This window comes from Cupressus sempervirens, chromosome 1 (assembly GCF_028749045.1).
Source record: "Cupressus sempervirens isolate cs-2001-9-10 chromosome 1, ASM2874904v1, whole genome shotgun sequence".
NCBI lineage: Eukaryota > Viridiplantae > Streptophyta > Pinopsida > Cupressales > Cupressaceae > Cupressus > Cupressus sempervirens.
Genome location: NC_143118.1, coordinates 850,408,606 through 850,432,740, shown reverse-complemented (window position 1 = coordinate 850,432,740; position 24,135 = coordinate 850,408,606).

Sequence of the window (24,135 nt, the reverse complement as noted above, 5' to 3'; positions counted from 1 at the left end):
AAACTTTTTCAATATCTCTTTGATGTATTTTGCTTGAGTGATGTAGATGCCATTCTTGTTCTGCTGAATTTGAAGTCCAACAAAGAATTTGATTTCACTGAACATTGACATTTCAAATTCCTTGCTCATTTGTTCTGAAAATTCTTTGCAAAGATCATCATTCCCTGTGAAAATAGTATCATCTACAAATATTTCTGCCAGGACAATCTTATTTTTTGGTCCTTCCTTGATAGACAAACTACTGTTATCATTATTTATTTGAAATCCAATTTGAATAAGATAGCTATGCAATCTTTCATACCATGCTCTAGGGGCTTGTTTCAGACCATACAGTGCCTTGTGCAATTTGCAAACCATGTTCCTTTTATTTGGATCTATAAAACCTTCAGGTTGTTCAATGTAGACCTCTTCATCCAGTATACCATTTAGAAATGCTGACTTGACATCCATCTGATAAACTTTAAATCCTTTGTAAGCAGCATATGCTAATAAGGTTCTAACACCTTCCAATCTAGCAACGGGAGCAAAATTTTCTCCATAATCTATGCCTTCCTCTTGAGAATATCCTTTGCACACTAATCTAGCTTTGTTTCTTGATACTTTACCATTTTCATCCAACTTATTTCTGAAAACCCACTTTGTACCGATTACATTTTTGTCTTTAGGCCTGGGTACAAGAGTCCATGTCTTATTTTTCTCTATCTGCTCTATTTCTTCATTCATTGCTTCAATCCAATTATCATTTTCTAATGCATCTTTGACAGTTCTAGGTTCAAAATCAGCAAGTAAACAAGTACCTTTCAACTTACTTCTTGTGATGGTTCCTTCAGATTTGTTTCCAATGATCTGATCTGCTGAATGATGTCTCCTGACATACTTGGCTAGAACAGGTTCTTTTCCTTTTGGATGAATCTTGTCGTTATCTTCTTGCATTTCGCCTTCATGCTCGGTTTGGTCTGGCTCGGTATCAACTGGCTCGGTATGCACATGCTCGGTTACCTCTGGCTCGATAATCTCTAACTCGGTATTCTCTGACTCGATAGATGTTGGCTCGGTAGATGTTTCCTGCAACTCGGTTAGTGATGACTTGGTAGAAGAAGGTTTCTGATTCTCAGATGCAGTTGATATTATATCTGGTTCACTGAAGATGAATCTTTTGTAATCTTCTGGTTCTCTTCTGCTTTCTTCTTCAGTCTTTTCTGCAAACTCATCAACTTTCACATGTATACTTTCTATGACTTTGTGAGTAGATAAGTTCAAGCATCTATATGCTTTACTCTTGCATGAGTATCCAAGAAATATACCTTCATCACCTTTTACATCAAATTTACCTTTTCTAGATTCTTTCAAGATATAACATTTGCTTCCAAATACTTTCAGATAACTTATATTGGGTTTATAGCCATACCATAATTCATAGGGAGTTTTGAATGAGTCCTTTTTTAACTGTACTCGGTTTAAGGTATGAACTACTGTACTGATAGCCTCCTTCCAGTATTTGATAGCAACATTCTTTTCTATCATCAAGGTTCTTGCACAATCCATGATGGATCTGTTCCTTCTTTTAGCTATGCCATTTTGTTCAGGAGTACCTGGTGCTGAAACCTGTCTTTTGATTCCTCTTTCAATACAAAAGTTATTGAATTCATGTGAAATAAATTCACCACCTCTGTCTGATCTTAGGCATTTCAATCTTTTCCCTGTTTCTTTTTCTACTCTTGCCAAATACCATTTGAACTTTTCAAATGCTTCTGATTTGTTCCTTAGGTACATGACGGTCATCATTCTTGAATAATCATCAACAAAAAGAATAAAATATTTTTCACCACTATAGCTTTCAGTTTCAATAGGTCCACATAAGTCAGTATGCACAATTTCTAATAAATCTCCAGACTGATAATTTTTTCTTTTGAAACTAGACTTACCCATCTTTCCAATTTGACAATTCTTGCATAAACTGACCTCTGGTTTCTTTAAATCAGGAATGCCTCTCACTTTCTTGAATTTTCTTATCTTTACCAAATTGTCAAAATTCACATGACATAACCTTTTATTCCATAACCAACTCTCTTCTACTTGAGCAATAAAACATGAGTGTTCATGAAGTTCAAGATAGAACAATTTACCTTTAGTTTGAGTACCAGATCCAATCAGCTTTCCTTTACCGTTCAGCAGTCTTGCTTTGCCTTGGATGAATTCTACTTTGAGTCCATTGTTGAGTAACTATGCCACACTCAACAAATTGTGCTTTAGGCCTTCTACCCAATAAGCATTATCACATACAAGTTCCTGGGTTAGAGTGATTCTTCCTTTTCTTTTGATGCAACAAGGTTCATTATTTCCAAATCTTACACTGCCACCATCATACTCTTCAAATTGATCAAACTTTATTTTATCTCCAGTCATATGATGTGAGCAGCCACTATAAATGATCCATGTATCATTCTTACTTATGTGAGAGATGAGTGCCATTTCTTCATTGTCAGATTCATCTTTTACAACAATATAAACAATCTCATCCTCTTCTTCATCATTAGAATCATTAGAATCTTTAGCCATAAAACATGATTTCTTACTTTTATCCTTAAATGATTTGAGATCTTTTTTATTGTTCCATTTATTATCTTTTTCATCTTTATCTTTCTTGTTTGGACACCTTGCAACAATATGACCGACTTCTTCACATGAAAAGCAGATTAGGGGTACTTTACCTCTATATTTACCTCTTCCTCTTGAATATTTCCTTGTAAGTAGAGCTTCAATTACTTCAAGGTCGCTGTCAGAACTCTGATCTGATTGATCTTCACTCTCTGACCGAGATTCCTTCTTCTTCTTGCCTTTGTCCTTGAGTGAAAGCTTGGCTTCAAATGCAGACTCAATGTTCTTTGCAGCTGGAACATAATTATCAAAATTATCTAGTTCAAATGCTGTCAATCTTCCAACTATGGCCTCTAGGTTTATCTTGTGATTGGCCTCACACCTTCTTTCTTGAATGGCTGATACCTTGATGGCATAAACTGGAAGTAGAGTTCTAAGAACTTTACTTATGACTGTCTCTTCACTGATACTTCCTCCAGAAGCTTTGATAGCACTGACACATGCTTTAATTCTTTCAACATATTTGGCAATGTTTTCATCTTCTTTTATTTTCATCTGATCAAACTGTCCTCTCAGACTTTCAGCTTTGGCTCTTCTGACATTTTCATCTCCACCATAGATCTCTTTCAGTCTTTCCCACATTTCATAGGCAGTAGTGCAGTCCTTGACATCATCAAACTCTTCATAACTCAAGGCAGATGCAATATCAATCATCATAATGTTATGAGTCTTCTTTATAGCAATGTCATTGACTGATAATGTACTTGATGGTTCTACATATTTCTCATCAAGATATTTCAGACCAGTGTCACCAATGGAAGCTAGATGAAGTCTCATTAATCCCTGCCATGCTGAGAAGTTGTTTCGGTTAAGCCTTGGGATTTCCCTCTTGTAAGACATCTTGATCTTTGGCTTAGATCTTTGAAATCTCCTCCTGCAAGCACCAAAAGCTCTGATACCAATTGTTGGAAAATGAAGATGGGGTAACTGAGAGGGGAGGGGTGAATCAATTACCACAAAAACAAATTCAACAGTCCCAAAGATGCCTTAAACTTAGTTGCTGCTGCTACTCGGTAAACACATAAATTACTGCTTAAAACTTGATAGATGTTTAGTTAATTTATTAAGCATTTACTGAAATAAGCGACCATGCAAAAGAAAGTAATCATGAACACAGTAGACACCAGATTTACGTGGAAACCCAATATGGGAAAAACCACCAGCAACTAGTCACCAATTTTCACTCTTCTGAAGTGAGCCCTGTTAGGAGCCAACCCTGTTAAAGGTTACAAAACACACTGTTAGGTGTGACCCTGTTAGAGGATTTAATCACCCTGTTAGGAGTGGCCTTGTAAGAGGTCTTTAGAACAATTCAACTGAATTGCCACCCTATTAAAGGATTTATGGAATGGTTGTTAAACCAACTCTGTTAGGAGATTTTGGAATCACTGTTACAATGGTTAGAAAGTAACAATGAATGATCTGAAAATACATGCAACTTATCTTGCTGAATACAGATCTCAGTTTAGCTCCACAAGATCCTTACTGATAAAATATATCTTTGCAGCTCCAAGATTTCCCTCTGCTCAACTCTGCTTAGGCACACACAAGTCTCTTCCTTGCACTTCCTTGCACTATCCGTATACATTCTCTATTCCACACTTTTCCGCATCTTGAGCACCTCTTTATATACTATACATAATACCAGGTCGGCTCAACCAGCTTGACAAAACATATTCCAAAGTCAGCTTGAACTAACAATCAAAACAAAAATCTTTCACTGGCCGACGCTGCTAGAACAAAAAAAACTGCTTCCTGTGTTAACCGACAAAACTCGGTAAAAACTACAATTACCGGGGAATTCGGTAAACCTGCCACTTCCTTTGGAAACTGACTAGACTCGGTAAAAGCTGTCTTCGACTACCGAGTGAGCTCGGTGAAAACTAAGCTTTCCTTAGCTTACCATGCGAACTCGGTTAACACTAACCGTCCGCTACAAAATCCTTTGATACCCGAGTGATCTCGGTAAGAACTAAACTTTCCTTAGCTTACCATGCGAACTCGGTTAACACTAACTCACCGTGTGACATACAGGAACGCTCGGTATACACTGCAAAAGGCTTTACTGACTGACTGAGCTCGGTAGACTCTGTAAACTGTTTTCCTGACCGACAGAACTCGGTAGACTCTGTCTGATAACTGATATGGCATTTGTGTAACATCAAAGACAATACACAATTACTTAATTGTATCCAACAAAGATTATAACTTTTTGTTCATGCTTTTGGAGTTTTACGGTTCCTCTTGCATGCATATTTCTAATTTTTCTCTTCTACATTTGGTGAACCCGACGTGAACATTCTTTACTAATGTGTTTTCTTTTTCTTATATGATTGTAGGTGAAAGGAGAAAACTTGGAGCACTTTTGGGAGTCTAACTTTGTTGTTGTGCAATCCTTTTTTTGGAATTAAAATGAACAAAAAAGTCACATAGTCTAATTAAGAGGTGAATGAATAACAAATATCATCTAGCCTAATAAGTAAAATTAATGAATAACAATTCTTTTTTTATGCTATCAAATTCTCCTCTCTTAATGGGTCAATGAAAAACAAACATCATATAGTCTAAGTACGAGGATCAAAGAACTCTACAATTCTCACTTAGATTTAATTAGGAAGGAAAATAACAAAAAAAAATTCATATTTTTTCAAATTTACTTTCTTTATGGGTTAATAAATAACAAGTATCATGCAAATTGTCTTTTTTTTAAAACCCAAAAAGCTATATAGACATATCCTCTCCCCTCACCTTTGTAGAACTTGGGTGAGGAGAAATCTATGTAGTTCTTTAAGAGTAACATTTTTGTGTTACTAATGATCTCTTTTTACCTTATGGCAATCATGGGATGAAGACCATATCATAAAACTACTAATGCATTTGATGTAGGACGTTGCTTGAAGACCTTGTGTGTTTGCTTAAAACCTATGTGTCTTTTAATTCTTAGACTAGTAAACACTTCTTTTTGGTGCCTAAAATGAACTTTTTCTATTCTGCTTGGCATGTCTACAATGTTTAAATCCTAAAGGGTTATACGAACGTATCTTCTGCCCTTACCTTCGTGGATCTAGGGTGTAAGAAATCCTTTAGAGAACCCTTTCTTGGACTAAGATATCTGATATTGGGTATGCTAGGGGATGACTTTAGAGCAATAATAGGTCAAATCTAGGTCTCCACTCTAATCACTATATAAAGGTGCGGTTGTGGGTAATGCCCAATCAATAGTATGGTTGGGTGATAGCTCTCCTCTAGTACCCTTAGAGGTGCGTCAAAACTTGGTTCTCAAGGTTGGGAGACCTCATGTGGGGGTTTATCATCCACCTATTGAACATAGTGTCCTGTACTGATTACCATGTCTTAGTGGCCAAAATCCTTCTATCCACAAGCTCAAGGGGTCACCCATGCCTGTGAAGACATCTCACACTTTTACGGTCTTTAGTAGAGACAACAGTTCCTTGGGAAGTGATGCCCCTTTGAAAGCAGATCTTTGTATACCTGAGAAGCGAGTCAATTGTAAGTGGGATCCTATGTTACCAAGATTCTAGGTTGTCCACTCTAGATAAGCGCGGTTGAACTTCGATTCAAGTGAGAATTCAATGGATACTATCCTTTCATCCTAGGTTGTGGTGTGTTTGTTCACTTTTAACAACAACCATTCTATCTATTGTGTCTTGCATGCGTGTTTCACATTAGTCAAGATAATTTCCAAATTGATAAACTTGCAAACACTTGTCAAAAAAATTTCAAAACATTTTGCAAACATACACTTGTGATATTGCTATTAGGATTTAACTATGTGATTTTGAGTCAAACTCATTGACCCATGTTTCATGAGTAGAGATTCAACATGAATCCATCTCTCATGAGAATAAATGGAACACTTAGCACTCATTGGATCTAGGTGATGCTCATAGGGGTGAAGCACCAGGACTTCCCGGGAGGTCACCCATCCTAGTACTACTCCAGCCTGAGCGCGCTTAACTACAGAGTTTCCTCCATAGTTAAACCCAAAGCTTGCAACCCCATTTGCAAAACCTTCACCAAGTGTTGTGCCTTATGAACCATTCATTAGAAAGCCCCTTAGTAAGGCACAAAACTTGGTGAAGGTTTTGCAAATGGGGTTGCAAGCTTTGGGTTTAACTATGGAGGAAACTCTATAGTTAAGCGCACTTAGGCTGGAGTAGTACTGGAATGGGTGACCTCCCGGGAAGTCCCGGTGCTTCACCCTTATGAGCATCACCTAGATCCAATGAGTGCTAAGTGTTCCATTTATTCTCATGAGAGATGGATTCACATTGAATCACTACTCATGAAACATGGGTCAATGAGTTTGACTCAAAATCACACAGTTAAATCTTGATAGCAATATCACAATTTGACTTATTGTGGAAATTATCTCCTAGTTATCAACTAATGAGTTTAAGGGGCTTTCTAATGAATGGTTCATAAGGCACAACACTTGGTGAAGGTTTTGCAAATGGGGTTGCAAGCTTTGGGTTTAACTATGGAAGAAACTCTGTAGTTAAGCGCGCTCAGGCTGGAGTAGTACTGGGATGGGTTACCTCCCGAGAAGTCCCGGTGCTTCACCCCTATGAGCATCACCTAGATCCAATGAGTGCTAAGTGTTCCATTTATTCTCATGAGAGATGGATTCATGTTGAATCACTACTCATGAAACATGGTTCAATGAGTTTGACTCAAAATCACATAGTTAAATCCTAATAGCAATATCACAATTTGACTTACTATGGAAATTATCTCCTACTTATCAAACATATACTTGTCAAACTTGTAAAAAAACATTACAAACACATGGAAACTCAAAATTGTTGCCATATTATATTGTGGTATGACCCTTAGGATTCATCTTGTATATCCATCTTGAATTTTTTACTATCACATCCTTATCAGAGTCCTTGCATAATTACCTTTTTGCATTTAGAACCTCTTTTTCATAGTGGTGCAGGGGCACTTTGGAATAAGCAATCTTTTTGGAACAGCAAGAAAACCATGGAGAACATGAAGGAATGCAAGATATATAATGGCTATTAGAGGTCCAAGGAGGTCAAAGGGATCCTAACAGATGAAAATCATATCAACTATGATGTATTGGCTCCTATAATGGTTTAAAAACCACAAAATAGCTTTAAATGGAATAATACCCTTGAGAGGATTAAATATATGTAATTTGGACCATTAGTGTCCCAATGTGTCTAGGAGGAGTTAAGAGATTAGTAGGTGTAAGAATTTGGTATAGCTTTGATACCATGTAAGAATTTTCCTTAGGGAAAAATCACCCAAGATCAAGGAACTCAGGCACAAGCACAACAGTAGACCAACAAGGTATGATTAGAATAACAATATCCAAAATTGATTAATTGTCATTCAATGTTCTCTCATGTACATACACACTAGGAGTGTCTGAATATAAAGGCCTCTGGAATGCTTCTAGAATGTCTAGGAGTCAGTATACTGATAAGTCTCACAACCAAGCACATGTCCACCAAGTGTGGGTTATCCTCCATTAAGCACAGAAGTAAGTGCAATGATGAGAGGATAAGCCTACAAAGGTGTAGCACGTAAAATAATATTGTTGATACCAGGTGCTAAATTAAGAGTGTGAATAACTGTGTTGACTACATGACAACTCAGTTAATTATGAAAACTCTAGTGTTGTAGACACCATGTGCTGAATTAGAGTTGCTTACTTTTGTGTTGTCAACATGACAACTCATAAGAGTACGCAAACTCTTAAGTGTCTCACCTAAGAAATAATAAAAGAATGCATTGACCTAAGTAAACTTAAGTCAAGTTTAAATAGTGATTAATCATTTACACCAACAGTAGGGTTTTAAATAAGTTTAAATAAGTCTCCCAAGTGTTGGAAACACCTCAGTGAGCAAGTTTAATAAGTTTTAGTGCATTTTCATAATTTAGAAGTTCAAATCTTCAATACATAACAACTAGTAGCCATTTAGGAGGGACATGGAGCTTTGATGGTTAAAATATTTAAGTAATCCCTCAACCTAGTTGGAAGAGGTTGGGGAAGTTAAGCTTTGACCTTTATTTTTTTGAAGACTCCATTGTACGACAAGAAAATCCTAGAGTGGACAAACAATGCAAATATTTAATGAAATTCATGTTTTGGATCAACAAATCCATTGTTTTTCATTAATATTTCTTGTTTTTCTTTGAGATATAACCTAGAATAGTTGTGGAAGGTTTCAATAGGATATTTGACAGATTTGTTACAATTTTAGAGGGTTTGAGAGTCATTCTTCCATGACTATACTTTCATGATCAACAAAGCAGTTTGAATTTTTGAGTTTTCCTTTCCTTATTTTGAAGTTTTCTTAATCCCATGTACTCAAAGGCCTAGAATCCATGGAATGATGTATAATAACCTTGTATCATATGGATCTAACTTGATACATACAAAAAAATGATTGGAAAGTGTGATCATAGGCTGGAACTAGGAGTGTTCCCTTTGAAAATGATGACACAAGTGTAGCAGTAGGAGTTTGGGCTAAATGACATGGTCCTTTTTATGATTGGAATAGTTTTATATGGTGGATTTAATGGTGAATCAATCACCAATTGATCTTGGAAAGGTTTGGAAGAGTGAGATTGGAGAAACCCTCAAAACAAGGGTTTGAAGCAACCTAATTGGGGCTTTTGGTGTTCTATCCATTTTGAGTCTAATTAATTTTGTATTTAGAGGTTTTGGAACATTTCTTGATACTTTACAAGAGTTGAGACCTTGGGGATACAATTAAATGGTAGTTTCTTTATAAAATCACCAACTTTTTGAGTGTATTTATAGGCGTATAGGCGGAATACTTTTATTTCATCCAAAAGATAAATACCAAAGCTTAAGGTATGTTATAGAATGGCCAAAAGGGTATTTGAATATGATTTTATTTTTTCATGTGTTTTGGGAAATTTTTGTGTTTGAAGACAAAAAAGGCTAAATGCCGATTTCTAGGCCTCATTAGGCTAGTTTTGAGTATTTTTGCCTTTGTGAGTAGAATATAGGTCAATCAACCTTGAAATAACTTTAATATATCCTTATATACCTCAAATAACTCAAATCCATCATTGGTTTGTGTTTAGAGTCACATTGGTTGGGTTGAGTCTCTTAAAGCCATTTAATCACTTTAGGAAGTTGTAGGTTTGTAAGCCAAATTTGAATAACCTATCTTGTGTAGAAGGTTCATCACCATTTCCTCTACATCAAGTGGTATCAGAGAAAGGGAAAGGTCTTGTGGAAGTTTTTTTGTGGTCTTGAGAAAGTTTGTTCTTGAATCCTTAATTAAGCCCTTGAAGTAGAAATATCCTTTGAGGTGCAACCCTGAGTTGATTCATTTGCCAAGTTGATCAAAGAACCATGGTTGAAGGAGAGGAAGGAGACTTACCTACAAGGATGACCAACATGGAGCTGGCAAAGATTGTTAAAGAACAACTGGCAAATAACAAGAAGAGAAAGGCAACCCTTGAACAAGAGAAGGAAAAAGTTGAAAAAGATAAAGAGATGAGAATCATGATGGAAAGAATATTGGCTTTAGAGAAAAGAGACAAAAGCATCATATAGGATGAAGAAGAAGAATAAGAGGAACTACAAGAGGAAGAAGAGTTAGACCCTGATGAACTAAAGATGGTTAAGTTTGCTAAAGCCATCAAGAGTGGTGATATAAGGGCAAGAGCTGATTTGCCTACGTATGGAGGGAAGATGGATAATGAGGAACTGAATTGGTTTAATGCCATGGAAAATTTCTTTGAATGGAAGGATATTGAAGAGAATCAAAATTTGAAGATATCAAAGTCCAAATTGAAAGGACATGCTTTACTTTGGTGGGATTGCAGGTTCAAGTAGAGAGATGGAGGAATAGAAAGCCAAAGATTACATCTTGGTATACAATGATGGATAAGATGAAGGATAAATTTTTGCCAAAGGACTATAGGCTTTAGTTATACAAGAAGATGCAAGGTCTTTAGCAAAAAGACATGGATGTTTGACAATATATGGAAGAGTTTCACAAACTTGACATAAGGGTGATTCATGATGAAGGTGTGGAAGAAAAAATTGCTAGGTGCATGGGGGGATTTAAGTTTAACATACACGATAAATTTAATCTTGCTACCCCTAGATCAGTAGAAGAATGCTATAAGCTAGCCATTAAAGATGAAGAAAAGATAAGGAGAAGACAAGAGAGGCAAAGTAGTACAAGAAGAGGATCTTTTACGAGAGGAAGACGAAGTACTGATCTTCAGAACATCATTGAGAATGACAAGGACAAGCCCTAATCATTTGATACAAGAGGTGGATATGAAGATAGAAGAAGTGGAGGAAGAAGCAATGGAGTGTTCATAGGCAGATGTTTTACTTGTAATGAAGCGGGCCACCAGTCCTACAAGTGTCCTAAGTGGATTGAAGAAAAAGGAAAAGATAGAAGAGTTACCTTAACCCAAGAAGAACCAAAGGTTGAAGGAGGATCTAGAAACATCAAAGTCTTACCTGAAGAAGGAGAATGTTTTTTGATGGAAAGAGGACAACCACACAATCCAAGCATTTTTTGATCCAATTGTTTTATTCAAGGTAAAGTATGTAAACTCATTATAGACTCAAGTGCAAGTCATAATGTTATTTCTTACAAAGTTGTTAGGAAGTTGAATTTGAAGACATTTGTACATCCTAAAGCTTATTATGCTACTTGGGTGACTAAAAAATAAAATTTGTTGGTTAGTACTCAAGTTATGATTGAATTTGGAGTTGGTAAATACAAAGATAAAGTGTTATGTGATGTTATGGATATGAATTGTGGACATTTGATCTTAGGCAGGTCTTGGCAATGGTCAAAAAAGGTAATCCATGATGATTTCACCAATAAGTATTTGGTTTCACCAATGAGTATTTTCCTCCTTTTCTCCATCTTTCTTTTCCCCTTTATTTTTTTTTGAGTCCAACAATCTTTCTTTTTATACCCTATTTTACCATAGTACCAGCAATCATTTGGCCCTCTCGATTGAGACCTCCTCCCCTTTGACTTTCCTCTTGATTTTCCACAATTGTTGGAATTACTTCCTCTCTCAGTTGTTCTGCCTTGAATTTTTGCGTTCAAAGAACTTCCTGATGTAGATCCACTTGAGATTTTCCTATGAGTTTCCTCACTCAAAATAGCATTGATCACATCATCATATTTTAGGTTATCAAATCGAGAAACAAAATTACTCATAGCCATTACCATGCCATTCCAACTTTCAGGCAAAGAACACAAAATCAAGAGAGCCCTAATTTCTTCATAAAAATTAATACTCACAGAAGATAACTAACTAGTAATATTATTAAACTCATTTAAATGATCTATAACAGATCCACCTTATATCATTTTCATATTAAATAAATGGTTCATGAGAAATACCTTGTTTGAAGCAAAGGGCTTTTCATACAATTTCTTTGGGGTTTCCATCAATGCTTTCTTCATCTTCACTTTTCTAATATTAAATGGCACCAATGGTGCCAGGCATAATCGAATACTTCCAAGTGCCTTTCTGTCTAAAATATCACACTCATCATTTGACATAGATCCCTGATTCTTGATTTTTCTTTCCAATAGCTTCCATAAATCTTTCTGATAAAGATAGTCCTTTATTTGCATTTTCCATAACTAAAAGTTCTAACCATTAAACTTCTCAACCCTTAGCTTATCCTCATCTACCATCGCTCCCACTCAACCATGAGACTCCCACTCAACCTTGAGACTTTTTTGCAGAGGATAATTGAAAAAACAACCTCGCTCTGATACCACTTGTTAGGATTAAACCTTAGACAAAAATAGCAATTAGATGAAAATATAAACCATATTATAAAATAACATATCACACAAAAAAGAACACAACACACCAAGATTTAATGTGGTTTAGCCAAACCCTTGGCTACGTTCACCAAATAGTAAGTCCAATATTTTTATGATCTAGTGATTACAACCTGATTACAATTCGTAATCCCTTACAACTCAATACCACCACAAGAACAATAATTTATAAAGTATGTATAATACTTCCCTAATTAGTCATCAAAAACTAACAATCTCCCACTTGGGGACTGATTAGACTACACAGTAGACAACAATCTCCCACTTGGAGACTAATCTTGTAGCACTACTGCTACCATGTGGGGCTCCCACTGGATCAAACCACCCCAAGCCTTAAAGAATTTATGAAGTATGTACAATACTTCCCTGATCAGTCACCACAAATTAACATTGAAGCCCTTAGTGAGGAATTAAGAAGATCCACTTCTTATGTGTTTTGGGTAGGAGATAATAAATAATGATCTATATGATATTGGATGGAAGAAGGATGCACAAATTTAGTCAAGAGGCTACTATGATAGTCCTAAGGATGGAGAACTTTGGGACCTAGATTTTGTACAAGTGTGAGCCATTGAATGTCCTTTAATGTAGTTAGAGAATAGAAAGGGATCAAAGATGATGAATAAAAAATCTTATCCAAGAAAAAAGATCTGAGATGAAGGATTTACAACCTTCTCATTGTCCTTCACAAGGACAATCAACAATTTCAAGTTTTTCTTTTGACAAGTTGTGTGTGAATGTAGGTTGGTAAGGTGTGATAAAGAAGATTACCTTGGGGGATTACTTCACCCCTAATTTTTAGAGCTCCTTTTAGCCACACAACTCTTGGGACAAGAGTTTCTTTGGTGGTGGGGTGTATGGTGTAGGGGCACTTTGGAACAACAAGAAAACCATGGAGAAAATGAAGGAATGCAAGACATCTAATGGCTATCAGAGGTCTAAGGAGGTCAAAGGGATCATAAATGATGAAAATCATATGAACTATGATGTATTGGCTCCTATAATGGTTTAAATACCATGGAATGACTTTGAATAAAATAATATCCTTGAGAGGATTAAATAAATGTAATTTGGACCATTAGTGTCCCAATGTTTCTAGGAGGAGTTCGGAAGTTAGTATGGTTTTAAATAAGTCTCCTAAGTGTGATCATAGGCTGGAACTAGGAGTGTTCCCTTTGAAAATGATGGCAAGTGTAGCAATAGAGTTTGGGTTAAATGATGTTGTTTTTTAATGATTGGAATAGTTTTATATGGTGGATTTCAAGGTGAGTAAATCACCAATTGGTCTTGGAAAAGTTTGGATGAGTGAGATTGGAGAATCCCTCAAAACAAGGGTTTGAAGCAACCAAATTAGGGATTTTGGTGTTCTATGTGTTTTGAGTTACTTTTATATTTAGAGGTTTTGGAACATTTCTTGATACTATCCAAGAGTTGAGACATTGGGGATACATTTAAATGGTAGTTTCTTTGTAAAATCACCAACTTTTGAGTGTATTTGTAGGGGTATAGGATGAATACTCTTATTTCATCCAAAAGATAAATACCTAAGCTTAAGGAATGTTATAGAATGACCAAAAGGATATCTAAATATCTTTTTAGTTTTCCATCTGTTTTGGGAAAGTTTTGTGTTTGAAGACAAAAATGGCTAAATACTGATTTCTAGGCCTCATAAGGCTAGTTTGAGTCTTTTTGCTTTTGTGACTGGAAGATAGGTCAAGAAACCTTGAAATAACTTTAATCTATCCTTATATGCCTCAAATAACTTAACTTTATCATTGGTTTGTGTTCAAAGTCACCTTGGTTTGGTTGAGTCTCTTAAAGCCATTTAAGCACTTTAGGAAGTTGTGGGTTTGTAGCCAAATTTGAATAACCTATCTTGTGTAAAAGGTGCATCACCCTTTCCTCTACATCACATAGTATAGTCCCTCATTTAATCCCAACATTGCCCTCATTTTGCACACCCTAATCCTTATTTTGATCCTCCTAGTCCTCATTTTGATCCCATCGTAATTTTCATTTTGCATCTAGTCTTTGCATATCCCTCATTTGGATGCTATCATAACCCTTATTTTCAACCTAGGACCCTTTGAATTTTATAGAGAATCCAAATAAAACATGAGTCTTAGAGTATTCCTTTATTTGGATGAATAAAGGATCTTGACCTTGGTCTATTTGTCTCATCATTTTATTAATTTTCTTTGGGTCAAATATCATCTATGTCCTAATGGATTTGATTTAGTCTTTTTATTAGCTTTGTCATTTTGATTTTCTCCTTTTTCTTTCTTGGTCAAGATATAATATTCATCCTTGTAAGGTTAGACTCAACCTTGTATTTTGCAAAGATTTTCCTCAAAATTCAAATCCTCATCTTGCATAACACTAGCTTGCATTCCCTTGTTTGCATGATACTTATTTTGCATAAACCATAGTTTCATAAACCTTGGTTTGTATATCATTTACTTATCCGAAATCCCAAAAACAACTACATTTTGCATAATCATATCAAATTCAAAAATATTTATCATACCATATCCTAAAACATTTTCCAAATGTCGAAAGCCTTCAAAGTCTAAGGAGCACTATCCAAACACCAACTTTGTCCTAGTCCACCAACAATTCAAACCCTATATTTCTTTGCACAAGTCAAACTTTTGCATACCCCTACATTACACTTTAACTTTTCATGTCCTAAACAACCAACACTTTGCATGCATAAACCCTTACTTGCATTTTCATTATCCAAAATCCAAAACTTCGAAACACCTTGCATGCACATGTACTTAGTTGCATTTTCGTAATCCAAAACCAAAATTCCCAACAAGATTTTTTATGCATACCCTTCATGTGCATTTTTCATGCTCCAATATTCTAAAAAATCCAAAAATACTTGCATTTGCATTCCATACCTTTGGAACCTTTGCATTTTCATACCTTAGTTGCATTATCATTTCAAATTCAAAAATCCAAAAACAAAGTGCATTTTGCGTACATCTCTCATACTTAGGTGCATTTTCATTTATACATCGTTCCAATTTCCACAAGATCTCAAACTTCCACAAGGAAACAAGGTCCATACCAAACCATGTACATTTCAAGTGATAAGAACCCACAAAAATTCTTTGACCCAACACAATTCATGAATTTTCAACAACAAAGCTTTCACCCAAACATCAAGGAAACTTCACAAACACCTTTTTATCCAAAACAAGGTGTTGACCCCAACATGACATACACTTCAAATGATATTACCTCTTTTGAGTAAACACAAACATCACCCTCAACAACTTATGATCAATCACTTGAATCTCATATACTCCTTATCAAAAGGTTGCAAAATAAATTGGATAAAGAAGCCAAAAAGGTTCAAGAGAAAATAAAATCCATTAAAAAAAGAGCCTATGACATGGCTAGACTTTATAATTGTTGAGTACAAAGTTTTTCTGAATCTCACATAAAATATCTCATGGACAAATAAAAAATGCCAAAACTTATTGCATGACTCATAGAGGCAAAGAAAAAATTCAACGAAATACTTCTGAATTAAGACCTTAAATATGATCAATCCAATTATATTCCATTAGAATCAATATAATCTCCAACAACATTACAACCTTTTATACAAACAATTCAACTAACACTAAGTCCACAAACAATTTGGCCTTCAACAGCATTTGATCAAAAACACCTTATGTCCACAAATCCAAAAGGTTTGTCTCAAGAAAGAAAAAACTCAAACATGTCAAATTTTTCACATCAAGTAAAAATGATCAATAATATTCCTTTTGAGGAATATGTTCAACCAAATAAATTTGAACAACGTGTACATATCAACTCTATAACACCAACAAGGTCAACCAAGCAAAGAAAATCCATGTAATTTACTTTGAAGCAAATCTTTCAAAAGTTATTTGAAAAATATGGTTATGAAAACTCATCCATGTGTAGCAATGGATCATCCCAAAAATTCACATTGATTCAACACCAATGTACCCTCAAAACACTAACCTTCAAGAAACATCCATGTTTCCCTCCAACCTTTCGTTTCCCAAAAACTCACAAAAGAAGTTTCCCTCACCACCCTCAAGTTTCACTTCCTATGATGAAACCTCCCAAGGGCTATCCATATAAAAAATTCAAACTAGTCCTATTAATGATTCCCAAGTCCTAGAGCCAATACCATTATGTCTCTCATCTCCAAAAAATCCTATTTCAAATAGTCCAACTCAAAGTCCAAATCCATAAAATCCAAACACTTATTTGTTTTCAAACTTTCATACCCCATGTCAAGAGGATGAATTAAATAGCACAACAATGAGTCCTAAAATTAATCAGGATCAAGATCCCAATATTGATTAATTCTATCAAATATTCAACCAAGACCTCATTTCCCTTGAGCGTCACAATAACCCTATTATCCAAGATGATCAATTTCCCCTTGAACTTCCACTTCTTAAGAAAGATCAAGATCACCCTTCCATATTTCCTAATGATCCAATTCCAAGTCAAGATCAAAGTATCCCTTCAACTCTATATTTTAAAAAAGACCCCATCATTCCTTTATATCCTCTACAAGGTCCACCATCCCTTCAGGTCCACAAGATCCCATCTTACTAGATGATCCTATAACTATTCCCATTCCATTGAAGGATCTAGTTACTCCTAATACCCCTCATGGTTTATACACATTTGTGCAAGATGCTCATGAACTCCTTCCACTTCAAATGGGTTCCTCTAGTTCTATTGAGTCTAGTCCAATTCATGGTCCCGTTAGTTCTTCCATATCATATATACATAAAAATTGAATCACATCTAGTAGCAAGTATCCCACTAGTCAAAAATATTAACGAGTCAAAGGGTCTAACATTAAAGAACAAAGCATGTCAAAACCATTTCATATCAAATAAAATCTTAAAGGTCATAACCCTAGTCCTTAAGCTCAATCTTAAGGTGTTGGTATCCCTTCCATATCTAGATCCAAATTTATACCTCCTCCTTCACTCCTTCCATCTATTTTAGGTCAATATGTTCATTCATCCACTAGATTACAATCCACTTACCCTTTCCCATATGCAAGTAAAAAAGAACACACATCTTTGAGAACTCTTCACCCATCTAAAGGAATTCCACATGATTCCTAGCCATCCATGAATTCCATTCCATACCCAAGTAATTTGGATGACAAACATAAAGTCTATAAGTCAAGGAACCCACATACATGTTGAAGATCTGATTGAAAAGATCATTAGTGAAGAAGGGAGATTGTTGCGAAGAGGGAGATTGTTGATAAAGAATGTTTTCAATCATTGTTTTATCACTGATGTCAAACCTGCTGGAATGACAATTTCTTATAAGATCCAAGTACTATCACTTAGTTGATTGATAAAAAAGATTTAATCAATAAGATGTAACAAAAGCACCTAAGGGAAAGGTTGAGTTATGGTTTTGTAATGAAGTACAAGGATCAATTAAGACAATGATAAAATGATGTATTGATAATAGACTTGAAGATATAAAGGTTGACTACACTTAGAAACTCTAGAATAATAAGTTGTAACAAAGTTGTCTACAAAGCTTGACTAAGTTCATCAGTGGATGTCGAGCAAGCTAGTTCATGTCGAGAAGATTATCAGTATGTGCTTAGCAAATGTAAAATCTAGTGTATGCTGAGTGAAACAAAAGGATCCGAGCTAGTTTAGGAGCCAAGCTAGATAAAAATGTAATAGGTGCCGAGCATCAGTAAAACTTAGTTGATGCCAAGTGAATCCATAGTAGGTGTCGAGCATTAGTAAGACATAGTTGTGCCAAGTAACATAGTATGTGTCGAGCATTAGAAATTCAATAATGTCGAGTTGTTGCATTATTTGAAAAGTCAAAGATTCACTAGATCTGAGCTGACAAGTTTGTTACCTTGAATTTTGTGAACCAGATGGAAGATAAGGATGATGAGTTGGTGGCACAAAATTTTAGGTTAATCATTTTTAGGCGAATATAGGTGGATTCTACATGATTTTTCTAGAAGAAACATGATTAAGGGTAGATTTATTGAATCTTACCTAATCCATTCAAACCAAAATTAAGAGCAGAAAGATTAGAGTTGGAAAAGTATTGCATACTTCTATTTAAGGAGTTACAAGTCAAGAAGCAAGTGTGGTTGGTTGGAGAGAGTAGGTGGTGTCAAGGAGAAGGCATCAAAAGGGAGGAATAGAGTATAAAGACTCTGCTTTGATAGGTGACCATGAAAGAGACTGCATTGGCACAACAAGCATGGAGACTCAAGGAGACGAAGCTTGAAAGGAGGACAAGCTGTCAGAGTTGCAGAGACTAAAAGACAAGAAAATTTGTGAGCTGAATTGAGATCTGAAATCTGCAAGTTATGCTGTGAGTTGTATTAGATCAAAAGCCCTTATTGTTACTCTCTAGCAATTGTATTAGTTAGGGTAAAATCCTATGGACTTAGGTTGGATTAATAGCCATTTTGTAAATCCTTTAATAGGGTGACATTCCAAGTGAATTTTCTAAAGTCCTTTAGCCAGGCCCACTTCTAACAAGGTGTTTGAAATTCCTTTAACCAAGTCACATTTAATAGTGTGTTGTAGCCTTTAATAGGGGAGGCCTTTCATAGGGCATCACTTCAGAAGAGTGAAAAAGGAGTAGCATGTTACTGGTGTTTTTTTCCAAATTGGGTTTCCACGTAAATCACTATATTATGTGTTGATTTTCATGTCTTATTCCTACATGTTGACTTTTCAGTAACTTGCTAAGATGTATATTTAGCTTAGATGCATGGTTGGTTTAATTAAGTACACTATACTTAGTGAAAAAGTTTTATTAGGACATTTGGACCTTGAATAATTGATTCACCCGTCCTCTTAGTTATTCTAAAGAATTTCTAACAATATAGTCAAGGATCAACATGTCTAGTCTAATTGACATGTGAAAACAAAGAAAAACATGATCCTAAAAGAAATAGAAATATCAAAAAGGCCACAAAGGCCCATTGATAAAAAAGAAAAGTCAAAATTAATATGGGTTCCTAAATCTTTTTTAAAAATAATAAAATCAAAGGACTCACAAAAGAATGAAAAGTCAAAATACATACGGATTCCCAAGAAGCTTCTTGAAGCACAAAATCCTAAGGAAAAATCGAAGCTAGCATCCAAAATTTCTATCCCTCCATTGAAAATCCTTTCATCTTCCAAATCCATTTTGGGTCTTTGTATCCCAAAATCCACATCCTTTCCTCTATCAAATCCAAAATCCCCTTTTACTCCATCATTCCATCACCCCTCAAGATGTGCGCCAATATTTTTCTTGCATCCATTTCCATCCACTAAACATCAATCCTTCTTCCATTCCCTACACCCTCCTACATAATTTTCCTATCCTTCCATTGATCCCATCCAATCCCTTTCCTAAATCCATTTCATCCCTATTTTTCATTACCCTACCAATGTCTCTGACCACACTATCATAGTCATGGTCAATTAATGTATACCTTTCTAGAGAATTATCCAAATAGTAAGATGCTTGAGTCCTTTATTCATGTCATGTCATGTGTCTATTATCTTCAAAAAAGTTTCAAAAAACTCAAAAAAAATAGAAGAAAAAATGTTAAAAAAAATAATAAAGAAAAAATATTTCATTTAATAGTGAAAATCTAGCAAACAAGCGCTTTGGGCTATAGACAACTAAATCTAATTACAGCATTAGGTAATATTATTTAGTCATCTTCTAGGGAATTATTGATTAAATATTGATTAATTAATTCATTAATTGTCATCCCCTAGTTAATTAATTAATTTAGTTAACTATAGTCCAATTGATAAAATCAAATGATAGTCCAAAATTAATTTATCAATTAAATCCTCATTCCTCTATTCAATTAAATAAATATCAAAATCTATTTGATTTAATTTCTCAAAATCCCTTTTATTAAATAAATCATTTAATAAACCACCTTGAACCCCTAAACTGTCTCTAAAACCTATCTTTACCCCCAATCCAACCCATTAACCCATACTAACCTCACTTAGCCACCTAACTAACCCATCCCATCGAAGCTAAGACACTTACCTCCTAACCCCTTTCTAAGCTAAGCTTAATCCCCTCCTAAACATGTGCACAAATTTAAGCAAGGGTTAAGACTTGCCAACCCAAGCCAAAGTCAGCGGTCTCCCTTGTCCTCTTCAATCCCTATCTAAGAGCATTAATGACTCTTACATGCCATTAATGCCTCTTACATCCCTCTTACACACTCTTCCTCCCTTATTACTCTCTTTGACCACCCATTTCTCCCATCCCCTCACACTCATCCTCCTTGTGACAAGTGTCACTCCTTGATTGGCTCCAAAATAAGCACAATCCACATGTTCCCCTTTCAAAACATCCTAGCCCTCCCTTACCATTCTCCCATCCTTGCATCCTAACCCTCCATCTCATTACCCCTTAGCCTATAAATTGAGCCCTTCCCCTCTCACAATCTATCATCTACCAATGCAAACTTATAATGCTCCATTAACCACTATAGTATAGCCATTTTACACCATTTCCATGTCAAAGCCCACCTACACATCCATTGTTGAATCCTCCACTCACCTCCATGCTTGATAACAACCCATCACTTAAAGCTTGAGAACAACTGAGCACACATCCTCTAATTATCTGGACACATCTACGTCATCATAGGTCACACCCAAGGAGCTTACCATTTTTGGTTTGCCCTCCTTCATGGTGTTTAACTTGTCTTATCACAAGTGTTGCTATTATTTAGTATTGTAAATATTAAATTTGTAGCATGCTAGGTTTTTAGCATTACATGGGAAAATACCATGATGAAAACCTAGCAAACAAGTGTCATGTATAGTCTATGAACATCTTGCATTCCATACTTGGGGGCATGTTTTACTCATCCTATGATTTCTTGCATTATCACATGTCCATCATACCCCTTATCCTATTTAGCATTCATATCCCCTTTTTTCCCAACTTTGATCTTGACAAGGATACATATCTCCCTAGAAGCCATCCTATCCTATCTCCTTTACACTGCCCTAACCCCTTTGGTCCATATTTCCCTATCCTATTGTAACCTCCATTCCATATTCCCTTTTACATTATTGATCTTGCTTACCTTATTCACTTCCTATCAGTTTTCTATCACAATTCCTATCTTAGTCTAGGTGAAAACAAGGACACAAAAATGCAAAAAAAAATTCAAACAAACCTTTTGACATGTCCTTCCCCATGCATTATCTGTCATCCATTGCCTATGATTTCAATAGCCTACAACTTTCATGTCCATTCCTTGAGCTTGCATAAAAATATTCTCATATTCTATGGATAGTCCTTTATCCTTTATCCTCTATCCATCTACATTTCCACTCATCCATCCACAATCCCCTTGCCTTGATAGATACTAGGGGCAATTCTTTCTCTGTACATACCTTAAAGACTTGAAAAAATCCAAAAAAATCACATATGATCCTTATTTAAAAAATAAAATTACATATAATCTTGAAAACTCAAAAAAATTCATTAAATGTCCTTAAAAAATCAATTAAAATCATAAAATATCCTAAAAAATATCCCTAAAAATCATAAAATATCCTGAACAAAACACTAAAAATCAAATATGAACTTGAAAAAAACCTAAAAATTGCAAAAAGTCCTAAAAAAATCTGCACCATAAAAAATCAAATATCTTTGAAAACCCCCAAAAATTGAAAAGTCACTAAAAACTTGCAATAAACCTTAATAATAATCACTGTAAATAATCACTCTTTTTTCTAAGAACATCTTGCACATGCCAACTCAAATTTAAACATTGCGCTTCAACAAAATCATGCTTTGACAAAACACACACTAAACTACTTGTATCCATAATCAATCTAATTTCAAACTCTAATCACAACGTCTTGAACAATCACCCTATCAAAACATCAATAAAATAAAAACTATCAATACCAACAACATTTAATAAAGCAAGTAATAACAAATCAGAATGGTTGTTGGCTCACATTGTTTAGTGAGTGTTTTATTTTTATTTTGTTTTCTTTTGATCATGTTCCTATGCTACTCAATGATATAAACTAATATATGGGAGTGGTCAAGATGGTTCATGATCACTTTTCTTCTACTTTTCAAATGTCCTTTGATAGTCTAGAACAACACTCTATGTGTTAGGGTGGATAATACTTTGTTTGCATCATGATTGTTTATGCAAAAGGCTTGCATTTTCACCCTAGCTTTTTATGCCACAATGCATTGCATTCTATTTTCCATATAAAAATAAAGATCTTATGATATGAAGTGCACCTATGAAAGAAAGCTTCGTCACTCTTCTTAGTATCATTTCCTTCTTCTACTAATGTTTCTTTCATTAATCTTTCTCTTCATCATCTTTTATTTTTGAAAAATTGTCATCGAGTCAATTTCTTGCCCAATTTTTCAAGGGGGCACCCTACCTTCTTTAAATTTCACTTGGTAGTGATATTTTTTGTTGATTTATGGAGGAGTAAATTAGATACTAAGGGTGGGGGGAGGGGGTGAATCAAAATCTATAACAATTTATACTTTTTCACCATTCATCTACATCCAATAATAACTTATACATGTAATGCAATAAATGTAAAATTGTTGTAACATGTAAATTAATTCAATCACATGCATGAAATTAATAACTCATAACACAATATTTGTTACCCAGAAAGCCTCCAAGATGAAAAACTAGGGTGGGGATGACACCTTGATGCAGGAGCATCTTGGGTGTGAGGCCAATCTCGCATCACCCAAAAATATTTTTATTTTCAGCCTTTTCTATTTTAATGAGGACTAGTAGATAGGGGGTTTATTATTCCTAGTAACTTACAATTTTTAGTAAGTTTGTCATACGAGCTTGAAATGTCCTAATTTTAGAGGTGGATATTCATCTTGGATATATTAGCCTACCAGTTGAAGTTCAGTGCCATATCATGCATTTATTACAGATTTTTGTTTTACATTTTTGGTATATAAACTTTAGGCTCACCATTGGAGGCCTTAAAGTGCCTGGATGAGGTCTGAAAACTTGATAGATGGGTGCATGTACCAATCTGAGCCTGTAGATCAGGAGTTGTGGTTTCTGAAAAGTGGTTATAATAGCCAATTAGAACAACAGTTCAAGAGTTATTGACTTCCAAAGTTGGGCTGACCAAAATCTCCAAAATAAATGTCAAAAATGTATTTGGCCCTAGGTATTAATTTTGAATGTCTAGAACCTTCCTAGGTGGCATAAAATTACCTTTTTAAGAAATGCTCGAACATTTTTGAGGATAGCTTTGGGTGATAGTTCACAGCTTTGTCTTGCAGATTACTATAATGAAGGCACCTATGTAGGTTAGCATATTGTAATTATGAATTTTATAATTTCACATTTGCAGCAATAATAAGAAGCCAATATTTTGTTCTCGCAATTACTATTGTTTCTTTTTTTTTGTTATGTGTTTATGGTATTAAGGGAAGCACCCTTTGTCACACCCATAAATCTTCACTACTGCAATAATAAAGTTAACTAGTTAAGGTTACAATGTTTGACCATAACACATTATCTACCCTGTGAGGAGTCTTCCCT